General features: G+C 46.6%; 1 protein-coding gene across 1 annotated transcript in view; it reads left to right on the forward strand.

The window, feature by feature from the left end:
- The window catches only part of HTR4 (5-hydroxytryptamine receptor 4), a 100,443-nt gene that overhangs the window by 46,190 nt on the left and 44,236 nt on the right, over positions 1 to 10,017 (forward strand). The window lies entirely within an intron of this gene.

Below are 10,017 nucleotides of genomic sequence, written 5' to 3' on the forward strand. Positions count from 1 at the left end.
AACTGCAAAATTCAGGCAGGACACACGCAAATGGTGAATTGAAATCTGCAGGTGTGGCTACAGTCTGAAATTCATGCCCTATTCATTTTCGATGGCTGAGATTACAACTCACATGTCATATACAAAGGTTTGTTTCCCTGGCTGCAGCACAAATTGTGTAATTCATTATAAATATTTGCAATTCATAGTTCCAATAACCTATGGTTTGGAATATCATTCATTGAAAGGACTTGGGAATTGTTCTGAATAATGAGTGGATAGGAGAATCTACAATGAGCACTCAACTAAAGTATGGCAAAAATTAGTACAATAATTAACTGCAATAGATAGGGGTTTCTGGATGGCTGGAGCATGTGTTCAGGAGTTCTGTGCACCATGAGACTGAAAGCAAAGTGCCATAATCATCTGAAAAATGCTGTCTTCCCCTCTAAACATATTGCTTGCATATCTTTTGTCATGCATAGATATTTATTCAACACAAAACAACAAACTCATGCCTTCATGAATGATTAAACTCTCATACTGCACGAGTGGATGGGAACCCAGATCAGCATTGCTTGAATTCTTGGATAAAACAAGCTCTGAAATTTTGCCACAGCAAAGAAGATGACTTTGGATAAAATATGTCTGAGCAATGATCAGAGTAGACAAACTCTGGAGCATTTGTGTCAAAGAGGTCACTTCGGTGTATTCCCCATTTCCTCTCAGAAGTGCACTGTTCAGCACAGTATAGCCATTAGTCTGTTCAGAGAAAGCTATCTAGTGACTGGTTTATTTGCTCATTTTCCATTGCAGAGAGGTCTTCTCAGACAAAGTTGATGCCAATTTCATTTCTCCAAAGTAAAACACATCCTGATCTTCCTTTTAGAAGAGCCAAGAGAAACAAAATGAAAAAAAAAGAAGCATTCACCTTGGGGGCTGGAAGTTCATCGTCTTCATAGATACAAAATCAAATAAATAACCCAATCAGCCCACACTCATGTCAGCACTCTGAAGGTGCACAAAATGCCGTGAGAAGTGTGCAGTAAATCACTGTGTGCAGCCAGCGCTCAGCACCAGGCACCGCTCTGGACCCTTATTGGTCCCTGTAGGGAACATGAGTAATTGCGCCAGTAAATCTCCTGAACTGCAGCGAGCCCCAGTGCTTCCTTGCTGACATTCGAACAGGCAACACAGCAACTCGGGTCTCAGTATTTAGAAGTCTAGCAACTCCACAGATCTGTTGGAATAAGAATAAATCCACCCTGGTTGCAGGGAAGAGAAGGTCAGAGCTTCTATGGAGTGAAGGAAGAAGTGATGTGTGCCTGTCGGTGATGCTTCCCCAACAGCAGTGCACAAGGGTGCTCCTGCACCATGGCTCAGTCCCCTCCCACAGAGCTACCCCTCCTGGCACAGGCATACTGTGAAAAATCTGCTGTAATTTGAGGGGAGACCTGTCACAGCTGTGTGTGTGGAGCTCCACAGGTGCCCTGTGCACCCACTGCCCCCTCTCCACACTGCCCCCACTCCACCTCTCCTGTTGCAGGGGTTTGACATGTGGGATTGGCAGGAGGGTCAGGGCTTGAGGGTGAATTTGCACCTGTGTTTAGCTTTGTGTTGCCACTTCCAGTCCATAAAGGCAGAGGTAGGAGCTCTTCCTTTCTCCTCATCTTTTCCTGGCCACGAGACTTAGGGCTAGAGACTACTATGTACAGGTGGGATGGATGGACTGATGGCATTTCATTACTTTATGCAGCTTTAAAACAGTGAATAAGTTAAAGAGACTTTCCTCCTCTGTTTATGAGGTAGGTTTTACACAAAGACAAGCAGCCATCCTGAAAACTTCCTGGCTTTGCAAGGCTGCCAGCTCAGAGACCCATCTCCCCTTGCTCCGGGGTCTCCCCGACAACCGACATGGAGGACCCCACTGCCTGAGCAGCAGCTTGGGTGCTGCCTGCCACAGATACATACCAGGATGCCCAGATGCCCACTGCTGTGGAAGCAAAGCAATTTGCATATTTTCAAAGATGATTTTGAATGACCATGCCTTTTCAACAGCTTGAATTTCAGAAGGTCATTAACTCCATCAGTGCTCAGTCACCTCCTCACAGGTCCGATCCCAGCTGGCCAGGTGTCCCTGTGCCACCAAGCACTGTCCCCTTCTCCTGCAGAGTTGCCTTCGGGGAATGGGAGCATTTGGTTGCTGTGGCGTGACAAATCCTCTGGCTGTTTCTGAGCTCCCAGGCTCAGAAGTGGCTTCACAAGATGGGTTAAAGAGTGCTGTGGTTTCCCTGTGCAGCCAGGCAGTGGGTATGGGCTGAACCATGCGGCAGGTTCAGCGCCCGGCGTGGGTCATTTCACTTGTGTTCATAAGGCGTGGATGGAGCGGCGATCCCATCCCGCCTGTGATGGTGGGATTTTGTGGGCTGCAGTTGTGGCTTGACTCAGAAAACGCAAAGGTTAGTTATTCTGAGCTGCTTTCTGATGGAACTGGCGGGTCTCTCTCAAGGATCTGGGTTTACAAGTAAAATATCTCCTCCTGTTCTGTCTCCTCCTGTTCCTCTTATCTCTTATCCTTCCTTAGGCACTAAGACAGCCGCAGAGACCGCAGAGCTCCCCGAGGCACAATAACACACTTGCAGCCGGGGGTCGGAAGGCCCCGGGGGCTCCCCCACTCCGCAGCAGCAGCAGCCGTGGGCTGGCGCCAGCAGTGGGGGTCTCCCATCCTGTCCTGTCCCTTCCCATCCCAGCCCATCCCACCCCAGCCCAGCCTCCAGCCGCCAGCCTGGCCAGCGCAGCCTCTCCTCGCCTGCCTCTTCGCCAGCTCTCCCCAGGCAGAGCTGTCCCTTGGTGTTTGACAAGCCAAAAGCTCTCCCAGCACGGGTGCTTCATCGGTGAAGGTGCATGTAGCCTCAGACGGGGGGACACATGCCTTTGTTATCACATTTTCCCACGGGACAGAGCGGTGGCACCAACAGACGTGTTTTGGAGAAAGGAGGGACCGTGGCCGCAAGCTTGGGGGGACAGGTTGGGCACAGCCAGGGCAATATCTCAGCCCTCCCTGCTGAAGTCCCTAAAAAACATTTTAGTAGCATCAGAGAGGAATCTGAGCTCAGGTCTGCTGCTGCTACATAATGCTAAATATTCCTCCCCTGTGTTTTCTCTCTTTCTGTCTCACACACGTGCACGCAGTTGCGGAAACAACTAATCATGTAACCCAGAGGAAAGTTATTTCTGGAGGGGAGATGTTTACAGGCTGTGTTATCAGAGAGGTGTTATACCCTGCTCTGTTTGTGATGTTGGAAAGAGCCCAGTGGGCCAGGGCTGCAGTGAGAATCTGGAATTCAGCTCCAGGCTGCAGCAATGGGCCAGGCTGGGCAAGGAAGGGCTTTGAAAAAAAAAAAAAAAAAAAAAAAAGCAACAAATGAAAGAAAATGAGATATTTCGGTACAAACTTCCAAAAGGCTCTGGTTGTCAGCTGGCCCAGAGGTGAAAGATTAAGGTTTAGCTTCAAACCCAGGGTGTCCTGACTACCCTCAGCTTCAAAGCCAGCTATTTGCATTCCTCGTTCCCTCTGCTAGGCTGCCTGCAGGCTCTACCACATTAGTTGAAACTCTCCCAGAGTTTCTGACAGGGTTTTTTTGTTTGTTTTGCTCTTAAGGAGAAAGAGACAAGCAGCAGGTAGGCACCTGGGTGCGCAGAACTCACAGACCTGGCAAGGGAGCAAAAACCATCAGTAACAAACATGCTGGTTTAGCCTGGTTTGACCAAATTTGAAACTGATGTGGAAGGGAATCTTCACTGTGACTCAGTTTTTAAACACAAAGGAGCCACATCTTCAATTTTAAATTGATTTTTTTTTTTTTAATTTTAGCACTAACTACAACATGAATACCCTTCTGAAAGGTTTTTTCCTTTTTACACAAACTGAACAGACTTTTCTGTAGATAGCCAGTGATTTGTTTTTATCACTAAAGTATCATTTGGAAAAGAATTCCAGAGGCAGGACTCTACTGCCCGAAGCTGTACAGTTATTTAGAACAAAATCAGGCCATTAGGGCTACAATTTCTGACTGGCAGGAACTGCCTGGGAATTTTAATGGTCCTGCAAGATGGATCAGAGCTTTGACATTCGTTACCATGTTCTTCAGTACAACTTCATCAGCCCCAAGACAGATCATTCGGACTTGGTTTGCTCTTCCTTTCATTGCCTCATTGCTCGCTGTTTCACACTGGATTTCCATAGGTCATTTTGGAGGCACAATGTAAGCAGCATATATTTTGCTGTGCTTGTGAGACCTGGAGCAATTACAGGCTGCTAAACTTTAGGACATGTGTTGTAATTTCTCCAGGAGTCGCCTTATTAACGGGACCAGTAGGCAAGAGCTTCACCCCTTTGTGAATGTGCTGATAAAGCACATTCCCTCTAAGTTCTTTTCAAGAAGTTTCTGAGCAAAAGCTTGAGAAACACAACCAATGATGACATCCCCCGACATCTCCATCCCCTGCAAATTTTGGTTTTTTATGTAATTCCTCTTCTTGACAGGCATTCGGTGGAAACTCCCCATTGTGAGACATAAATAATTTTTGTTTGCAGAGAAGCTGATGAAATATTGCTGGAGTGAAGCTAATAGTATCTTTGTATATGTTTAGACTGTAATTTTGATTTTTGTCCTTGATAGTAGGAATTTATTTTGCTTCATTTTAGCAAATAGATGCAAACAATCATGCTCCTGTGATTAAATTACTCTGATTAGCAGGCCTGTGGGCAGCCACCCTCAGCTGACTGTATCCTGCAGGCAGGTTATCGCATTGCTCTGTGGTGACTAGAGGCCCTGAAGGAATGTCCTCTTCTGCACCTGGGAGGGCTTTGTCCTTCGGGACCCTCCAGTGCTTAGCAAGAGGCACAAGAAAATCTAATGAAACTTTTTCATTTAAGAGACATAAATCTGTTGGTGGACTTGACATTAATTGCAGTAGTGTAATTTTTCATCAGCTGCAGGTGTCTGGATGAGCAGTGCTGGCATGCTCACGTGCTGTCTGGCAGCCCTTTCCCCCAGCCTTGCACACTTTCCCTGTTACAAGTCTGCAAGCACAGCATTAGACATGGCCAAAAGCCCACGCACAGCATGAGCACTGCTGGAAGGGTAGCAAGCAAGTGGACCCATGGGTCATTGGAGGCTGCTCTTCCCACCATGGTACAGAGCCACGACAAGGAGGAAAACCTCACAAGAGCTCTCTGACCCAAGGCATGAATTACTATATAAAATAAAACTGTTTAACAATTATGGCTTCAGGGGTGACAAAGAGTATTTCCATCAATCTCAGGGGTGACAAAGAGTATTTCCATCAATCTGGCACAGCCCCAAGGCTGAGCCCTCTGGGCAACACAAGCAGAGATTGCTCAAGGTGTGTTTTCCACTCCGATGATAGTTTCAGTTCAAGTATCAGTTCCGTGTGTTGGCAGGATGGGAACCGTGGAGCTCCATACCACAGCCCGAGCACGTCTGGCTTGCTTCGTCTAGCAAAATGGAGAGGGGATCTGACTGCTGTCTGTAAATACATCATGGGGGTAAATAATAGGAAGGGAGAGGAGTTATTTAAACTAAGGAATAATGCTGTCACAAGAAAAAATGAATATAAAGTAGCCAGGAATAAATTTAAGCATGGAATTAGATAAAAGTTTCCAGCCATCATGGCAGTGATGGTTTGAAACAACCTCTTAGTAAGACTAGTGAGGGAAAATGTCTAATTTTTTACAAGCTGGAGCTTGATGAATTAACAAAAATCATCTCATTATATGGTATGACTGTGACAGCAGAAAACTTCCTCTGGAACACACAAAGCCTCACTTTGGCCTTAATTCTGACCCTTGTGGAAACCAGAAGCAGAGCTGAACTGCTTCGAGTCTTGTTGATACCTGACCACACTGCCTATATAAAGTGCAGCTTTCTCCCCGATCTTGCTGATTTTGCATCCAGGAAAGAACAGTGAGAGAAACAGAAGTTGTCCCTATTTCCCAAAAGATGTCACAGGTTGGGTTCCTCTTCCTACCTCACCTTTCCTCTCTGGACAGCGGCTGCAGTGCAGTATTTCCCAATAGCTGGCAAGTGGACTTTTCAAGATCATAACCCTGTGGATCAGAGCTTGGTGTCCTGAGGTTGCCTCTGTCTTGTTCCCAGGATCTGAATTTGGCACAAAATTCCACCCAAAGATAAATGGGAAGGAAAAACAATATGCTTACATGATAGTGCTTAGACTGTTCGATACATAATATGACACAATCTGAAAAGACAGGATAATGTCCCTGGTAATGTTACCACTGGTAAACATGAGATTATGGAAGGTAGATCTCAATTCTCCAATCTTGTGAGGTTGCAGTTTGCAAGAAGTGGGAAACGTTTGACTTGGTACCTACATCAGCATGGCAAGTATTAACTAGATCACCCCCAATAGTTTGTAAATCATAATAAAATTACCACCTTCTAGCGGGTGTATTTGTAGTCAGAATTCGTAAGGAACAGGTCTTGGCCATAAGATACTTGCTTTTAATCTCCTCTCTGGAGAAAAAAAATAATTGCTGATAACATATGCAGATAGTATAAGACTAACATTAATAGCAGCTTGCAGCACAGGGCTACTCTGCGCTCTGAATTACTTGGTTAACTGAGCACAAGGGAAATGTTTCCAGAGAGTTACAGAAACGTGGTCTTTATGGCTGTGCCTCTTGGCATGCTGAACACAACCCCAGCCCACAGGCTGAGCTAATAAACAGCCAGTGTGAAACAAGCTTCGATGCTGCACGTCAGCTCCCACTCGATACTGAGCCTGCAGGGTGGAGGGGGCCGTTCCTGCAGACGCGAGCCGGGGCTGCCTGGCAGGGCTGGCAGTGGGGTACTGTGCTCCGGAAGGAGGCTGGAAAAAATGAAGTGTGATTAAAGATTTCAAAAAAGGCTGTAACAAAACAGTCCTGGTGCACGAACTTTTTATCTTGTACTAGAGAAAACAGAGAGATCAGTGTCTGTTTGGGTACAGAAATCTAATGCAGAGATGTGTAGCAAGGGAAAGACCTAGAAGTTTAAAACTTGCTTTGGAAACATAATGTTAACTTTTAACAGTGAAGCCATGATAACAGTGAAGCCATAAGCCATGATAACAGGTTATCATATGCAGTTTTCTACCACTAGAAATTTAAGATTGAAGATTGACTTTATTTGTAATAACCTTTCTAGTTCAAGAACAGGTATTGAACACAAAGCAAGAGTGAGTTCAGGGAAGAACTGCAGCCTGTGTGGTTCAGGACATACTGGGTGATGACAGGGGTCTCTGCTGGTTGAGTGACCTGGTCTCCAGTACAAGGATGTCCCCAGCCCTTTTGCTTTCAATCTGTTGCTTTGTTGTACTAGCACTGAGGGCGCCCAGCCAGGAGCCAGTTCACCATTTTGCTGGGTGCTGCACAATTTCAGAGGGGAAAGGCAGCTCAAACCCTGGCAGCCATGTCCAGGAGAAGCGGGGGACAGTTGGTGGCAGCTGGGGAGCAGAGGGATACCACACAGCACTGAGCTGGCAGGCCACACCATGGCCTAAGCTGATCAGCTCTCAGTAGTGTGGGGCTTTGTAAGGAGCCAGCGTATTTCATTGCAGTCTGGGGGCAGGGGGGTGATGAGTTTAAGAAAGGAGAAGTCAACTTCTGCCTCTGTCCCTGAAGTATTAGCAGAGGCAGCACCAGTGTATATTGGTTTGCATTCAGTTCAGCACAAGTGTTCTCAGTGACCTTGAAATAACCTCTGTTACTTCTCTAAATACATTTCTTTTGTGCCTTTGCTCCTATTTCCCGGTTTCTTCTTCAGAGAGGGTATGTGATGGCAGGTACAGTACACACAATGGATGCCTCATCTCATTCTGACATTTAAAGCTAGGCTGGACAAAGGACTTAAAATAGTACAGGGGGACAGTCTTGTACCAGGGAAAAGGCTCAGACTGGGGAATTAGAGTACAGAATTTATTAGGTCTTCCCATTTGCTACTGTTGTTAATCTTGGTCAAGAGATAATTTGATTTTCACTGAAATTTCATTAGCTGCAAACCTGAAGAGGTATTCTGTAAAAATATAGGAGTTCATTAGGCTCAATAACAACTAAAAAAAGAGTTTTGTAATTTCTTGGAGGAGCTTACTTGTAATTTTTTATGAAGCTTTGCCAATATTTACAATCAAACTTATGTTCCAACTTCCCTGGCATGATTTTACAACTTGGCATCAGTCTTCTCCACAGTAACAGCCTTCTAATATAGCATTCACAAATACTGTGACTGGGAGTTGTGAAGGATCACGAGCAGGACACAGAGAGCTATAAATATCAGGAGGTACACGATAGCTAAAACAGGAGATACAGGCTGAGTCAGGAAGTGCAGGGTGAGATTATACACTCTGCTGTGCAAGAGCAGAGAAGCCCTTGGGTCAGGAAATTTAGATGTTCCACAGCAGCAGAAGTTATTACCATAAAAATAGAGTTGCACACATGGCAAAGTGCTGGGCCGTGTGTTGTTCTGTGCAGTATCAAACAACCTACAAACCAAAAGATGGGACATCATCATCTGCACAACTGTCTTGTCCATCCTATCCCCTCTCCCTCATCTGAAGAACAGTGTGTGTATTTCTGTATCTTCTGACTTCTACAAACAGGTGACTGCACAGGGCACCCTGTGGCAGCTGGTGGCACACAACGCTCCCCCAGGCAGCTGATGTGCTGCCCGCAGAGGCTGAATCCACCCTGGACAAAAGCACTTGCAATGGCCAGGGCATACATCTAGCATGGCAGTGCACACAGGGATGTGTGGAGGGCAGAGCAGCCGCAGCCACAGCCACAGCCAGGCCCATGAGAAGCTGCAGCAAGGGCTCCTTCCCTTCTCATCACCTGCCCAGCTGCTTCCCCATGCCGACTGTCTGCGCCCACCTTCCACTGATGGTCCCACTGCCGAGCCTCGGACCGCTCGGCCTTGTCAGCTCTCCTCCAGCAGCTTGATTCTCACTGTCCAAGCGCAAGGGTTAAAAAGGGAAACGGGAGAAAGGGTAGAGAGCCAAGGCCAGTGCTACAACCCCGCTGATTGCTTCAGCTAGTGACAAATGCACACGCGCTTGCAGCTGTGCGTCAGTGGGAGCCGGTGCCAGCAGAGGTTTTGGCCCCTTTTACTTAACAGTGACACAGACATCTCCAGGCTTTCTCTGTCAGACTGTCACCCCCAGGGGAAGGGAGTGGGAGATGCTGGGCTGTTCAGCATCAAGTTGCCTTTGGGCTTCTGCTGCACAAACACCCCTGGGCAGGCATCGGAGGCACTTCCCACATCATTTAAAATCCAAACATCAGAAAAAGAATCCCAAAGGCCAAGAGCTGCAAAAGAGGAAGGAAGACTCCATCACAGTCTGGAAAATAAAGAGCAGGATTTGCACCATTAATTGAAGTCAGAAAGGCTGTGTGGGGGTGGGAGCTTATGGCAAGACATGGTAGTCGGGACCCTCTCCAAAGCTGTGCTCACCGTCTAAGATACAGCCCCTGCTGTGCCCCTGTCGTGGTTTTGGGAAGGCAAAGCATGCTTGTGATTACTGAAGCAACCAGCAGCATCACTGCATACAGTGTACCTCCAGCTTGTGTAGGGGTGGACTTGTTTTTTATTGTGGGTGTTTTTTAAAGCTATTGCTGAAGCCTTTCTTTGTATTTGTAAATGCAATAGGCTTTTTACTGAGGTTGGGTTATCCCCAGGGTAGGAAGTCGAGACACTAATTTCTCTCAACTGTCATCTGTGATGTCTGGGGTAAGTTTCCTCCTCCCACCCTTCCCTTCTTTTTCTTTCCTAGGGATCTGTGCTAAATTTAAAAGCTGAACAGTTTTAAGATTTTTTTCTTTTCACACTTCAAAATTCTTCTGCAAAAAGGTTAAAGTCTAGGGAAAGGGCATGGAGTGACATTGGCTCCCCTCCCCTGCTCAGCATCACACCAGCTCCCTGGGACAATGAAGTTCTGCTGGCACCATGACAGTCTGTG

Source organism: Athene cunicularia, assembly GCF_003259725.1.
Source record: "Athene cunicularia isolate RWA chromosome 13 unlocalized genomic scaffold, athCun1 chr13_part1, whole genome shotgun sequence".
Taxonomy (NCBI): Eukaryota; Metazoa; Chordata; class Aves; order Strigiformes; family Strigidae; genus Athene; species Athene cunicularia.